Raw genomic sequence first — 14,716 nt, forward strand, 5'->3', positions numbered from 1 at the left:
TCACAATCTTTACTAATTTCAAGATCAAGAAAAACCATATGTTCCATGCTTATATTCCATGTTAACTGGATATTTTTGGTATTGTTATTCAATGTCTGGATAAAATTATCCAGACTAGATCTATCTCCCTCCCAGATTAGGATGAGATCATCTATGAATGTCCTGTAGCAGGAAAACTCGGGGGGGGGGGGATTTTTGAAGACAGCCTCTTCCTCCCTGTGGGCCATAAACAAACTGGCCACAGTAGAAGCAAAACGGGCTCCCATCACAACCCCTCGTGTCCGACATAAATCTGTCGATCATACCAAAAGTAGTTTCTGGATAAACAGAAACTCAGGCCCCTTGAAGGAGGGCGGGCCCATACATCACTGGGGAACCCCTAGCTTCCCTCACCAGCGTCAGAGGGGGTGGGGTCAGGTGATGGGTGGCCCCGCCCTCCTAATATAAGAAACGTCAGTGCTGGGATCCCCGCAGTGTCTCCGCAGTGGAGACAGAAGACGGATGCATACATGGACAGCGCTGAACTGAAAATCACCCGTCGCTGGATCAGATCAGCCATCGCTGGACCCCGGAGAGATGATCATCCATCTTTTTTTCATTTTTTTTATTTTTAATAAAATAATTTTTCAAAAGTGTGTTTGTCTTATTTAACCATTTTTTACACTTTCTTTGTGAAATGGTAGGGGTACTTTTATGCACCCTTACCATTTCAAACAGGGGGGGCGTAATCTGGGGGTCCCCTTGTTAAAGGAGGCTTCCAGATTCTGATAAGCCCCACGCCCGCAGATCCCCACAACCACCGGCCAGGGTTGTGGAGATGAGGCCCTTGTCCCCATCAACATGGGGACATGGTGCTTTGAGGGGTCACAGACCCCCAAAGCATCCTCCCAATGTTGAGGGCATGTGGCCTGGTACGGTTCAGGAGGGGGGGTGCTCTCTCGTCCCCCCCTCTTTTCCTGCAGCCTGGCAGGTTGCGTGCTCGGATAAAGGGTCTGGTATGGATATTTAAGGGGACCCCACGTCTATTTTTTTTTAAATTTGATGCAGGGTTCCCCTTAATATCCATACCAGACCTGAAAGGCCTGGTAATTGAATTTAGGGGAACCCCACTCTTTTTTTTTATCAATGAATGAATTGTCCGCCCCGTAATACAGAGAACACTCATTGAGTGTTCTCTGTATTATGGGAGCCGACAATTGAAAGTGATTTTAAAAGACTTTTTTTCCTTGCGAAATGACACTTTGTGCAGGGACAGTTCTAAGCATGGGAAACATGCACCCCTTCACAGGCATACTATAGACACCCCCCAGGTACAAAATTTAAAGGAATATTACACTTTTATTGTTTCACTTTCATCATTATTAAAATCACTGCTCCTGAAAAAACGGCCATTTATAAAACCTTTTTTTGCATAGATCCATGTCCCCTGGGGCAGGACCCAGGTCCCCAAACACTTTTTAGGACAGTAACTTGCATATTAGCCTTTAAAATTAGCACTTTAGATTTCTCCCATAGACTTGTACAGGGTGTTCCAGCTTTTCGAATTTCCCCCGAACAGCCCAAATTGTTCACTGTTTGCTGGACAGGCGAACAGGCAATGTTCAAGTCGAACATGAGTTCGACTCGAACTCGAAGCTCATCCCTAGTCAGAACACCCTTGGCCTTACCTTCCTCTACTAACACATGTCATTTATCCTTATAATCCAACATTGGATCCTTAGTTCGAATTTTTGTAAATATCACGGTCACTCAATAGCCGACTCATCTCCGCTTGGTAATAGGTTTTATCCAAAATGACCAAACCTCCTCCCTTATTGGCCGGGCATATTATAATCTCCTTTTGCTTCTCGAGTGACTCCATACCCTTCCTGATATACTGGGGTCCCTTATCGGCTGGGCATATTATAATCTCATTTCGCTTCACGAGTGACTCCATACCCTTCCTGATATACTGGGGATCCATCACTTTTCCTATTCTCATGCTATCCAGATCATTAAACACCATGTTTTTGAACACTTCCAAGTATTTGTTATCTGTGTTTCGGGGATTGAAGGTGGACTTATTGCAAAGATTTGGATGGATAACCACATCTACCGTGGGAGTTCTGATGGGGTTAGATATAAAGTCTTTTTTAATGTTCAAAATCCTAATGTATTTATGGATATTCACATACGTCTGGGATTTATTGAGGTTTTGAGTGGGGGCAAATTTAAGCCCTCTGTCCAGAACACAAATCTCATCCTCACTTAATGGGCTACTACTTAAGTTGTAAATACCTGTTCCTTCTGGAGTTTTGTTCTTTTGTATTCTCCTACCCACTCTCCTTCCTCTTTTTCCTTTCTTTTTCGTAGTTAACCATTTCCTTGTGGGGTTTGTTGAGACGGATGTCTCCACCATTTCTCTGGATTCAGTTGGTACAATGGGGGGCCCTCTCTGGGCCGCTCTGAGCCCCTGAAATGGGCTCATATGTTGCATGATATTGTAAAGGAGCAAACCTGTTAGAAATGGGAACTTATCCATCCTGAGGGTAAGGATAGTTACCTCTACCATGATAGTTAATATGGGGGGTCTGGATCCTTCCGGTAATTTTCCCAATTCTGAGAAGACTAATAATTGTATTGATACTTGGAATTATTTAAAGGGGGACTGATGTTGTCCTCCTCTCCTTCCCCTTCCCCTCCTGTTTCTTCCCCTTGGCTTATTTCCTCTATAGACTTGATGGTTCCCCTGAAGATAAAGTCCTGTTCACTGTGAATGAAATTCCTACTAGGGGTTGGAATCAGTAATTCCCTGATTAGGTACATTATCAGGAATTGATCGGGTTGGAGGATTGGCAATTACATAGTTACATAGTTAGTCTGGTTGAAAAAAGACACAAGTCCATCCAGTTAACCTTAAAAACAATAAATAAATAAAAAAAAAAATATTGTACAATCCAATGTACCCAATTTTATACCCACAGTTGATCCAGAGGAAGGCAAAAAAAACAGCAGAGCATGCTCCAATTTGCTACAACAGGGGAAAAAAATTCCTTCCTGATCCCCCAAGAGGCAATCGGACTTTCCTTGGATCAACTTTACCTATAAATGTTAGTATCCAGTTATATTATGTACATTCAGGAAAGTATCCAGGCATTTCTTAAAGCAATCTACTGAGCTGGCCAGAACAACCTCTGGTGGGAGTCTATTCCACATTTTCACAGCTCTTACTGTGAAGAACCCTTTCTGTATTTGAAGATGAAATCTCCTTTCCTCTAGATGTAAAGAATCCCCCCGTGTCCTCTGGGTAGACCATAAAGAGAATAACTCAACACTAAGTTCACTATATGGACCCCTTATATAATTTAACATGTTGATCATATCCCCCCCCCCCCATTCTCCTTTCTCAAGAGAGAATAAATACAGTATCTAATCTCCTCCATGCCTCTATCAGTTTTGTTGCCCTTCTCTTCACTTTTTCCAGTTTCCCGATATCCTTTTTGAGAACTGGTACCCGACACTGAACTGTGTATTCCAGGTGAGGTCTTACTAATGATTTGAACAGGGGCACAATTATATCTCTCTCTCTGGAGTCCATACCTCTCTTAATACAAGAAAAGACTTTGCTCGCTTTGGAAACCGCAGCTTGGCATTGCATGTTATTATTGAGCTTATGATCTACCAAATATATTTAAATCTGACATTTAAATATATTACCTTTATTGAAATCATCAAGATCCCTCATATATTTCTTCTTTTTCTTATTTTGGACTTCTAAGTCCCATTTAGAAAGTTTATTTTTAAGCTCAACAGATAATCTGAGAAACTATACGGTTCCCTGCTATTTTTAATATCTCAAATTTGTGATTCTAAAACTTACATTTTCATTGTTTACTTAGAAGTAAAAAATCAAGCAATTCTAAACCTTTCTTAAAGCGGTTCTTCACCCTAAAGGGGAAGTTCCGCTAGTATTATCCCTCCCCCCCTCCGGTGACACAATCGGCACCTTTTGGGGGGAGGGGGGTGCAGTTACCTGGATAATCCAGGTAACTGCACCCACTTCCGGCCAGAACGCCGCATGGCTCCGCCCACCGCCGCATGGCTCCGCCCACCGCCGCATGGCTCCGCCCCCCATTGTGTTCTGGGAAACACACAGTTCCCAGAGACACAGCGGGGAACCAGCGCAGCGCGACTCGCGCATGCGCAGTAGGGAACCGGGCAGTGAAGCCCTCTTGCTTCACTTCCCGATTCCCTGACAGAGGATGGCGGCGGTGGCTGCAGCGAGACGAGCGATCGCTCGTCATCTGCCGCCGACATCGCTGGAACCTGGGACAGGTAAGTGTGATATTATTAAAAGTCAGCAGCTGCAATATTAGTAGCTGCTGGCTTTTAATATTTTTTTTTTTTGTGCAGCTCCTCTTTAATAAAGAAGTCTCCCCATTCTTTCATGGATTCCTCATTCATTAAACCACCATTAGGCGGCACATCCCACCTAAGATGTTGTGGGATAAGTTTAGCAGCCAAATATTGTTCAAAGAACCAACTTTTTTCTCATAAATATGTCCCAATTTCCTAAAGGAATTGGCCTGCTCAGTGGTTGAGTTTCATAAAAAAAAATTCCCCCAACTTTACCTGGCGTTTATCCAAATACTGAAAAACATCCATAATTGCAGCTAAATTGTGATAAATTGAAAACAATAAATGAACGTATATAATGCAAATCAATCAGCACAATTAAAAAAACCTAGCCACAGCAGCTGAGCACCAAGGGTCAAATTATAAAATCCAAAACAACAGTAAAAGTAGAAAAAACAGTGAAGCGCAAAACATACAATAACATATTAAATAATGAAAAAGTCTGCAATGTTCACATTAAGATGAATAATAAACACCTTAAAGTGTCCAAATGAGTGCTTCTATGGATGAGATACAAGGTGATCATGTGGCAACCTCCACCAGCGATATTCCTAACAGCAGACCTCAATGAATGGACACCTGAGTAAATCAGACAGGTCATACAGGCAGTTCCCTCACAGGGGTATAATGGATGGATCATTGGATATGCTGAATGCTGGAGAGGAGTGTATTCTAATGATAATGAGTTCCCTTGTGCTCTGACCATAAGCTCTGATTAACTCATACATGGAATAGAAGCAGCAGAATATAGTGCTCTCCCTTTGATAAAGGGTTTATTTTAAACAAAAAGTTGCACTTACAAGTATAGCACTGTTCCTCAGTGCAAGGTGACAGGGCAAATAGTAAGCAAATCCACAAGGATAAACTACAAGGTGCGGGTGATGTCACGCTAGTCTTGTGGTTTTGTACATGTTGTGTCCCAGGGGCAGGACTTCATCAGGGGTGACAGAATGACGTGTGACAACCACTTTATTTATTGTAAACTCACACCTAAGGACGTTGCACTGATTGATTTGCATTATATACATTCAATTGTACATAATCATACAGCAGAGATTTTCAGACTAACCAGTATCTACACTGTTATTCTCAGTTGGTCACATTATATTTGGCGTTGTTGCTAAATAGGTAAGTAGTTGCTAATTAGGCATATAGTAACAAACATTTTAACTTGTGTACTACACGCACTTGTTTATTGTTAATTATAGTGCTATAAACAACAAGATAATTAATGGTATAATACCTTAAAAGTGGCAGACATCATCCAGAAAATACCACTGGGGTCATGGGTATTTACAGATTTTTTTCATTCCTCCTATACTGTATACTATGCAACACAGGTCAGTAAAATAAGAGTTTGAGATATTAGACATATGTAGTATAAAATTAAATGTTACAATTTCAGGCTTAAGAAATATGGCTCAGTTAATTCACCAAAAGCCTGCACACTTCTGAAAGTTATTCGTCCATGAAATTAAAGTATGCATTTAGAAAGTACTCAATCTAAAACTGACAGATATTAATTGAAGAAATAATTGTCCATTTGTTAAAAGCCTAAATTCCTTTCTATGAAACAAAACGAAATTACCTCTTTTTATCATGTTGTATTTTTAATACCATGCTGTTGTATTTTTTAAATGAATTTAAATCACTAAATATATGTTTTTTTTCTGTAAGTGCTAAAAAATATATAGTTTGCAGATAGATAGAAAACCTTAACCCACACTGCAAACTTTATAGTATGGTATAAATGGGCATGCTCCCTCTCTCTCCTTTAATACAATGCTGCACCTATCTATCTATCTATCTATCTATCTATCTATCTATCTATCTATCTATCTATCTATCTATCTATCTATCTTTTAAATTTAAAATGCAATAAAAGTCAATCACTAATATCTCTATGGAAACAAATATACAGTCTGTTCTTTTCTTGCCACCTTTATTTATTTTATTTTCAGTAGAATTTTTAATATGATCAAGAATTCTAGCAATATAAGTGTTTTATTAGCATAATATTTCAAGCTCTCAAACAATGTATCGCAAATAATGTATAAACTACTGACATTACTTCAATAGAACTTAGATTTATATGGCTTATATTATGTATGTACTATTCAAAAGTCACTTGCAACTTCAGTCATTCCAAACAGTATTAATGACACAACGGAAGCTGTGCACTTTTTTCCTATACTTTTACTGATGTAGAAATTTAACAAAAGAAAACTTTATTTTTCTTCTTTTACTGCTTTCTCAAATTAAACAAAATGAATATATAATATTGCAGTATATATACTCTTGTATATGTTTCCGGAATATCAAGAAGATTAGACCATTTTAACCTGTGTCTGCAATGTACAGTGTGTTCACTGATTTTCGGGTCCCAACAGAATCACTGATGAAGTCATATAACAATGTATAGGTCTGTGTAGAAATTGAAGTCAATATTAGTTTGTTTGATTTTTTTACCATTTTAATAATAGATTTTCTTCTTATCATAAATCTTTAATGAAGAAACCAAAACCTAACCAGTGAGATTGGTTAATTAAACTACCAAGGATAAGCACGAATCAAGAACACACTCCACTGCAGAGCTTGAACCTTAAAATTTAACCTTCAAGCTCGGCAGTGTGTTTAAACTGACCAGTCTTTCACATGGTGATCTATCTATCCGGGATATCTGGAAATGATATGTACAGGGGATTTCCCTAAATTGCTTTGATCTGTCCATATCTCCTACATAAGGCTCTGTTGATGTGGGCTCTTCTGGTATATTATCCATCTATGACTCAATCTAACTCTGTTGTTCTGTTAGAATCGGACATACACTGGATCTTGATTTATACTGGATAGACTTCCTTGAGCTAAGTGGATCCACTCAATCTGGGTCACTGGGACTAGTTTAATCCATGTATCTGTCTATTGGCTAAAACACAATTTTTTGGAGGACATTTTTCTCAACTTGATTTCACAGCCATGACACTTCATTTAACTGGATTTTTCTAAACGGGATCCCCATTTCATGCTATACAGTTGCTGAGCTATTTGCACTAATACGTAAGGACTTCCTTTTAATAAACTATATATATACAAAAATGGTATTAAGCTGCAGTCTCATGCTACTGATCTAAATCAGTGGTGTCCTATTTCCTCAGGTATCAGGAAGCCCTGGACAATTAGTCCTTCAATTGGTCCTCATCTGTGGAAATCTTTGACACATGTGTAGCGGCGGCTCCTGAAGAGCATGCGCTATGCATTTTTCAAAAGTGAAGGTTATTCCTAAACTGCAGTTTGGTTTGGGTACAATTGTCTGAATTTGGAATTCAGCATCAATCTGACTGGACTATGAGATGTTCAGCCTGGCCACAGGGGGCAATGTCTCTTCTGGCAGGCATGGAACTATGGTCTGGTTAGGTGCTTAAGTTACTCTCTCTCGGAGCCCGCCCAGTGGGAGTGGCTCTCTTGCTGTGCTTTCTGGGAGAGGGTATTTAAGATGTGGAGGTCACGTGGTTTGGGGTTTCGGTCCAGAATGTTGTACTGACTTCATAGTCCTGGTCCTCCTGACCAGCCCCCAGGAAGGCTATGGCCTGGGGTGTGGATCCACCTGATCTTTATGTCTCGAGGCTGGCTAGCCCGAGGCAAGGAACTAAATGAGGATTCTGAGGTGGTTGGGTGCCGTCTCCGGTTTGGGAGAGGCCCAGTGACTTCCAGCATTCCAGGGGAGGACTCTTCAGAAGAAGACCACGTACGAGTTGGTTTCTTAGTAAGAGCCTGGAAGGGCTGAAGTACCCAAGAGAATCCAGTCTCGAGGATATCGCCAAGCTGGCAAAAAGATCCAGGTATCCTACGAGTGTTCTTCAAGTTTAGTTTCCCTACGTGTTCTACAACAACGTCTGTGGCATAGACATTATCTTTTATTTTCTACAACAACTTCTGTGGCAGAGACTTGTCCCTGAGTTAAGCACCTTGTTGGCTGCTAGGCCTTGTGAGAGAGGGACTGTCCAACTTAAGTGAACATCCAGTTGCGAATGGCTATTCTCTGGATGCAGTCAAAGTAAGCAAGTTCTTCAACATTTTGACTTTGACAATAAGAGTACCAGTACCTGAACTTCCTTTTCAACCCTCTGATCCCAATTTAAGAGACTGTTTATTGTCTACGTTTTGCAAATAAAATCCATTCAAGTGGATCTATTGTCAGTCTCTCAAGTTAATTAATTAACCTTCTGGTAGCATCGGAAGCCTGCCTGCCCTTAGTGAAGCCAGTCTGATCTGGTTACATCAGTTCACAGAGGATGTGAAACAAGCAACCTTCTAGCAATTTAGCATAAATCTTACTATCAGTGTTAAGTAAAGAGATTGGTCTTAAATTACCAGGAGAGGTGGTATCCTTGCCAGGCCAAGGAATGGTCACAACATAAGCTCTCAGCATCTCAGGTGGAAAGGAAGCTTGTGAACACTCAGAGATGCGCTCTACCTCTCTGCCCGTTGTTTTGGCTCTTGATTTTATAGATTGATAGCAGCCCAGCCATTGGCTCCCGCTGCTGTCAATCAAATCCAATGACGTGGGCGACGAGGGGCGGGCCAAGTCTGGTATTCTGTGTCTATAGACACAAATGCTGGACTTGGGAGAACGCCCGCACGGGGACCCAGGAGGAGAGTGTTTCTTCTAGGTGGTTTTCCGATGTGGGGAGGAGCCACAAGCACCCTTGAGGGAGCCCAGAAGATGAGGATCAGGGCCACTCTGTGCAAAACAAACTGCACAATGGAGGTGAGTATGATATGTTTGTTATTTAAAAAAAACAAAAACGAGGGTTTTCTAACCCTTTAAAGTAGAAGGCTAGAGAACTCCTACTTGCTGTGAGAACCCCCAATTCTTACAAGGAGCGGAAGCAAAGAAAGTGTGTGGGAAATCCTTATGGCTGCATCTTGGGCTTTATATGGCATGAAAGTGAGTTTCTTGTTTGCAAAGTATGTCGGTCTGGAAGGTCAAGACCTCCCTCCAAATCGAAACTCGCTTTGCTGGATAGTTCAGGCAACTCTAGGTTCAAAGAAAGTGATTGCTGGGGGCAGCAGTAGAGGGTCTGGTCAAAAAAAGGGCTTTGAGGTGGGAACTGAAAGTCCAGGAGAGCCAATAGTAGATGTTATAGTTATAAGTACGGGGTACATTTATGAACAAGATAGGAATATAAGTAACACAAGTAACAAACAAGTCAGTATGGCAATAGTCCTCAAATAAAAAGGTGAAGCCAACTGTGGGCAAGGGGCAAAATAATAACAAGTAAAAAAATTAAATAAAAAAAAATAGGTCCTAAAAAGGACTGTGTGCAGATAAAAAACTGCTGAACTTTTAGGGGGATAACAAGGAAAATACGACTTGCTTCCAGCTGGCGAGTAAAGTAGTTGGCATCCCAAAAGGGATTATTGGGACTCACTATGACTGTTGGAAGGTCTCCTGTGTGAGACCACTTGCCAGTCTGATGAGATGGCATGAGGGCCAGCGGAGCCAGGATGTGGGGTACGCTCTTCTGGGATAACGTCCCTTCTTCTGAGGAGTTGAAACCCATCATTCAGTGAATTGACGTTTGAGGTTTCTCCATTACGCATAATGAATTGTGATCTTTGAGTGCCTAAGCACTGCTAGACAAGAGCATGTCTTTAAGGATGGTATCAGAAACCAGATGGCCTGAGGTGGGGTAGGGTGCTATGGGATCTGGGAGGTCAGGGGGGAAGAGAATGTGATGGTGCTGAGCCTACCAGCATGTTGTGCAGAAAAATCTGGGTATTCTCTGTCTCCTCAAGGGGCCTAAATTTAGCTGGACTGTGGGTGGAGGGCGTTGAGGCCCCTGAGGTGGAGGATGCAGAAGAATTCAGCTACTCGGCCAAATCAGCATTCGAATGGCTACCTCTGGGGAGCTTTGGGCCACCATTTTGTTGTAGTCACGGGAGGAGAAGGGTAAAGAAACCATCCAGTTTGCGGGGCATTGGGGTGTCCTTTCTCCATCGAGACATAACGACAGGTCCAGGGAGTAACAAGGAGCTGGCTACAGCAAAGAGAAGCGGGTGTGTGAGCATGTTATGCCATCAATTCCCCAGATGTGGAGCAGAGCTGCCTTCCATAATGCCAAGCAGAGTATGCTACAGCAGGAACACAACAGGGATTGTGTCACTAATGCATGCATTGCCATGGCTTACCATCCTTGTTGCTTCCTCAAATGGTGACAGCACATTGCATGTATCCTTTATCAGCAACCATTGGCGTTGAGAAAAAAGCACAAGTACTCGTTTACGGTCCTCTGCTGCATATGCAACTGTTGCAGCATTGCCAAAGTTGAGTCCCACCTGGTAAGCCTGTCACAAATCAGGGTGTTTACAGGCAGATGGAATTCCCGCTGAATTTCAGCCAACCGATCACTGGTTGTGTATGACCACCTGAAATGGCTACAGATTCTTCTGCTTGCAGATCTTCCAACCCTGGGTACCTGCTTAAAAAATGCTGCACCACCAAATTGAGGACATGTGCCAGGCATGGCACATGTGTCAACTTTTCCTGTCGAAGGGCAGACAGGAAGTTCGTGCCATTATTGCACACCACCATTCCTCGCTTCAGCTGGCATGGCATGAACCACCTCTGGAACTGCCCCTGCTGAGCTGAAAGAAGCTCTGCTCCGGTGTGGCTCCTGTCCCCTAGACAGGCCAACTGAAGCACTGCATGGCATCTTTTAGCCTGACTCATTGAATAGCCCGTTTAACGCCTAGAGGGTACTGGTGGTTCATAGGACAATTCAGCAGAGGAGGACATGGAGAGGAGGAGGAAGTGGAACTGACAAATCTTGCATCATTATAATCAAAACAAGCTGTGGCACTGAGTCCTGTTCTGCATCCTTCTGAGTTGCAGCAGAGTTACCCAGTGTGCTGTGAACAAAATATGGCATCACTGACCATGCTTGCTAGACCACCTGTCAGCAGAAAGGTGGACTTTGCAGCTGACTGCCTTGCCCAACGATGCCACAACATTGCCCTCTGCATGATAGTACAGACCTCAAATGGCCTTACGTGCAAAGAAATAGGGAACCTGCCATTGTGGTACAGCATATTCTGCAAAATCACAGGAGGGGCAGAATCCACTAGATGGAAAGGCAGGAGTTGTAAAGCCAGCAGCTTTGACAAGCTTAAATTTAGACTCTGGGCATGTGGGTGGCAGTGGCTCTATATTTTTTTTTGCTGCAACAGGTGGGGCAGAGAAATTTGCCTGCTATAGTCTACAGCTGGTGGCGTGCTGCTGGCAGACATGCTGCAAGGACTTGTGATACCCTTCGCTATAGAGTGGTGGTAGATGAAATGCCTTATCCAGCATGTGGTACCCAAATGGCTGGTGTTTTTGCCACACTTGATAAGCTTCATAAGCTTGAGGCAAGTGTGTTTAGCACATATGCTAAAAAAGGACCAGACAGCTGAGCTGTGGGAAGTGGGCCAGGGAGATAACAGCTCCACAATGTGATGGAACAGGGTGGCTGCTCTCTACTCTTCCATGATGGCTGCCCCATTGGGGTTTTGCCTCACCCATGTTAATATACTGCAGTAAACGTACATTAACGCACCTCAATATATTGCAGCAAAGGTGCACTAATGCACTTCAATATACAGCAGTAAAGGTGCACTAATGCACATCGATATACTGCAGTAAACATGCACTAACACACCTCAATATACTGCAGTAAACGTGCACTAGCGAACCTCAATATACTGCAGTACACGTGCACTAACGCATGCCAACATTCTGCACTAAACGTGCACTAACGCACCTCAATATACAGTAAACCTGCCCTGAAACACTAAACTGACACTAAAGTAAAAATGAATGGTCGCACTACACTCATGCTGCACTATCACTATATTCACACTAAACTGAACTCTACATTCACAATAAAATGACAATAGCACACTATAGCACACTATAGCACACTAACCTTCTAGTAGCAATGAACAGAGCCCTGTTCTATCTATCTCCACTCCAATATCACACTGCAAATGACTACTGTGGGAAGGATCCTGTTACGTACCTAGTAGGTGAGCCCGAATTTCAGAGGATGGCCTTTCTTATGCCTCTGACTCCAGGCCCCTGGTTGTGAAGACAGGAGCGCAGGAGTGAGGAGTGGTATGAGTGCCTGGCAGGATCAACAGCAGAAGATCAGTCCAGTGGTTCAGGAGATTCAGGTAGGCGTTGGAAGTGCAGGCTGGAACCGAACTCTGAGGACAGGAATCAGAACAACTGGAACAGCAGATAGGCACCAAGGATTGGAACTGGATCAGCAGACCGGGAACCAACAGTAGATGGATCAAGTAGCAGGCACAGCAGACTGGATGGCTCAGCAGACAGGTATAGCAAACTGGATGGCTCAGCACACAGGTACAGCAGGCTGGATGGCTCGGCAAGTAGGAGCAGTGGACTGGGTCTGGAGCTGGATGGCTGCAGCAGGTAAGTATAGTAAACAGATAGGTAGTCTTGTAAGGTCAGGCAGGCCAGGCAGGTATCAGACGGGCAGCAGAAGAACAAGAGGAGCAGGCAGGAGAATCATCAGACAAGCCAGGCGTCAGGTGCAGGCGGATAGAAGGAATAAACTTCAGACAAGCCGGATCAAAGTATAAACATGTTTCAGATTATCAGGGAACACACAGGAAGCTGCAGAGCAAACAGCAACGTTTACCTGTGACAGCCATGTTTAAATAGCCTGCCAGCCACTAACAGGCTCGCGTGCGCATTCCCGTGCGCTTAGGCACCAGCAATCACGCATCAATAGGTCTGGATTGCCCATTACTGGCAGGATCTTCCTGACAGATCTTTTTATAGAGGGGGGTGGGTCTATGAGCAATGAGCCACAATTGGGCACAGTCATCATTATTTTCTTCAATCATGGCTCTGACACCCTGATTGGGCAAATCCTTTATTGCTTAAGTCAAACAGGGCTTCCAATGCACTGTGCGGTGTGCAGTGCATTGTGTGGTGCTCGGCAGGCCGAACAAATGGACTAACCCCCTGACAATTCTGGTATTTGTTGAATGGGTGAACCATCAATGTTCGGCTCTAATTCATGCTCGAACCGAAACCGTTCGCCCAGCACTATTTGTGAGTGGGGTTATACTTTCCTGGCCAACAACTTTTTTGTTTTCAGTGTACACTTTTCATGTAGGCAACAGAATAAGCCAATCATGTAAGAATTTTAAGAACTCCTATGTCTATAAATAGACTTACAGTAAGTAAAAGCATTTTAAGATGAGTACAAAAATCTTTTTTTGCAGTACACTGCTGCTGGTGCAAAATAACTAATATGAGAACAGTTGCTGAACCACACAAACACTACAAAGCTCTGTTGCACTATATTGCTTCAATTGGAGGTCAAAAGAATGCATTATATACTATGTCAGGCAGAAAATGTGTTCTGACAACAAAGAATTCTTGTGAGGTTGACATTATGACTATAGAGAATTGCATACTTTACTATTATGTTGTATGGGTAACTTGTTGTGTTATGCATGAATTACCACTTTCCCAAAGTACACTAAAAGAACATTTTTACAAAATGATTCAAAACAACGACAGCTCAGGTGAAGTCAACTAGAGGAAATAAACTACTTATATTTAATCAGGCTTTCAGATAAAGTTCAACTGAATTGAAACTGCTTCTTTAAGAATTCTTGAGAGCATTGAGGATCTATGAATCATGTATTTATTTTTAAAAATCTGTTAATAGAGTTTCATTATATCACAATGTATGGCAGTATTTGTTGTTTTCATTTTCTATTGTTTATTTTCCCTTACTGTACTATAATACAATATCCGATAACACATAAATTAACCTTAAAATATTATTAGTTGTGTAGAACGTGTACCCTAAAATTATTGTAAAGTTTTCCAGATCTGTTGACATACATGTATTCCTCAGCTTCATATGTAAACTAAGTATGAGTCTGTATAGAACTTATTTCAAATATAATGACAATAGTGAATGTAGTATCCAGGCCTTTTTTTCAGTGGTAACACGCACGGGGGGATGCAGTTTCTGACACTTCTGGCACTGAATGTAATTTATGGCAAGGAGTGCTGGGGTGTGCTGGAGAGTCTATTAATGCTGCCTGCTGGGAGATCTATTGTCGCTGGTAGGCATCTATTTTTGTGTGGGGGTCTGTTGTTGCTGGGTAGGTCAACTGTTGCTGGGAGAGATCTACCATTGAGGGAGAGGACTATTGCTGGTGGGTCTATCTGCTGGAGGTGGGATCTTTCAAATTACATACAAATTACTTAAAAGCACAAAATGAAACTTGG

Source organism: Lithobates pipiens, unplaced genomic scaffold, assembly GCF_037356315.1.
Source record: "Lithobates pipiens isolate NorthernLeopardFrog02 unplaced genomic scaffold, aLitPip1_a1.2 Scaffold_13, whole genome shotgun sequence".
NCBI classification, from domain to species: Eukaryota; Metazoa; Chordata; class Amphibia; order Anura; family Ranidae; genus Lithobates; species Lithobates pipiens.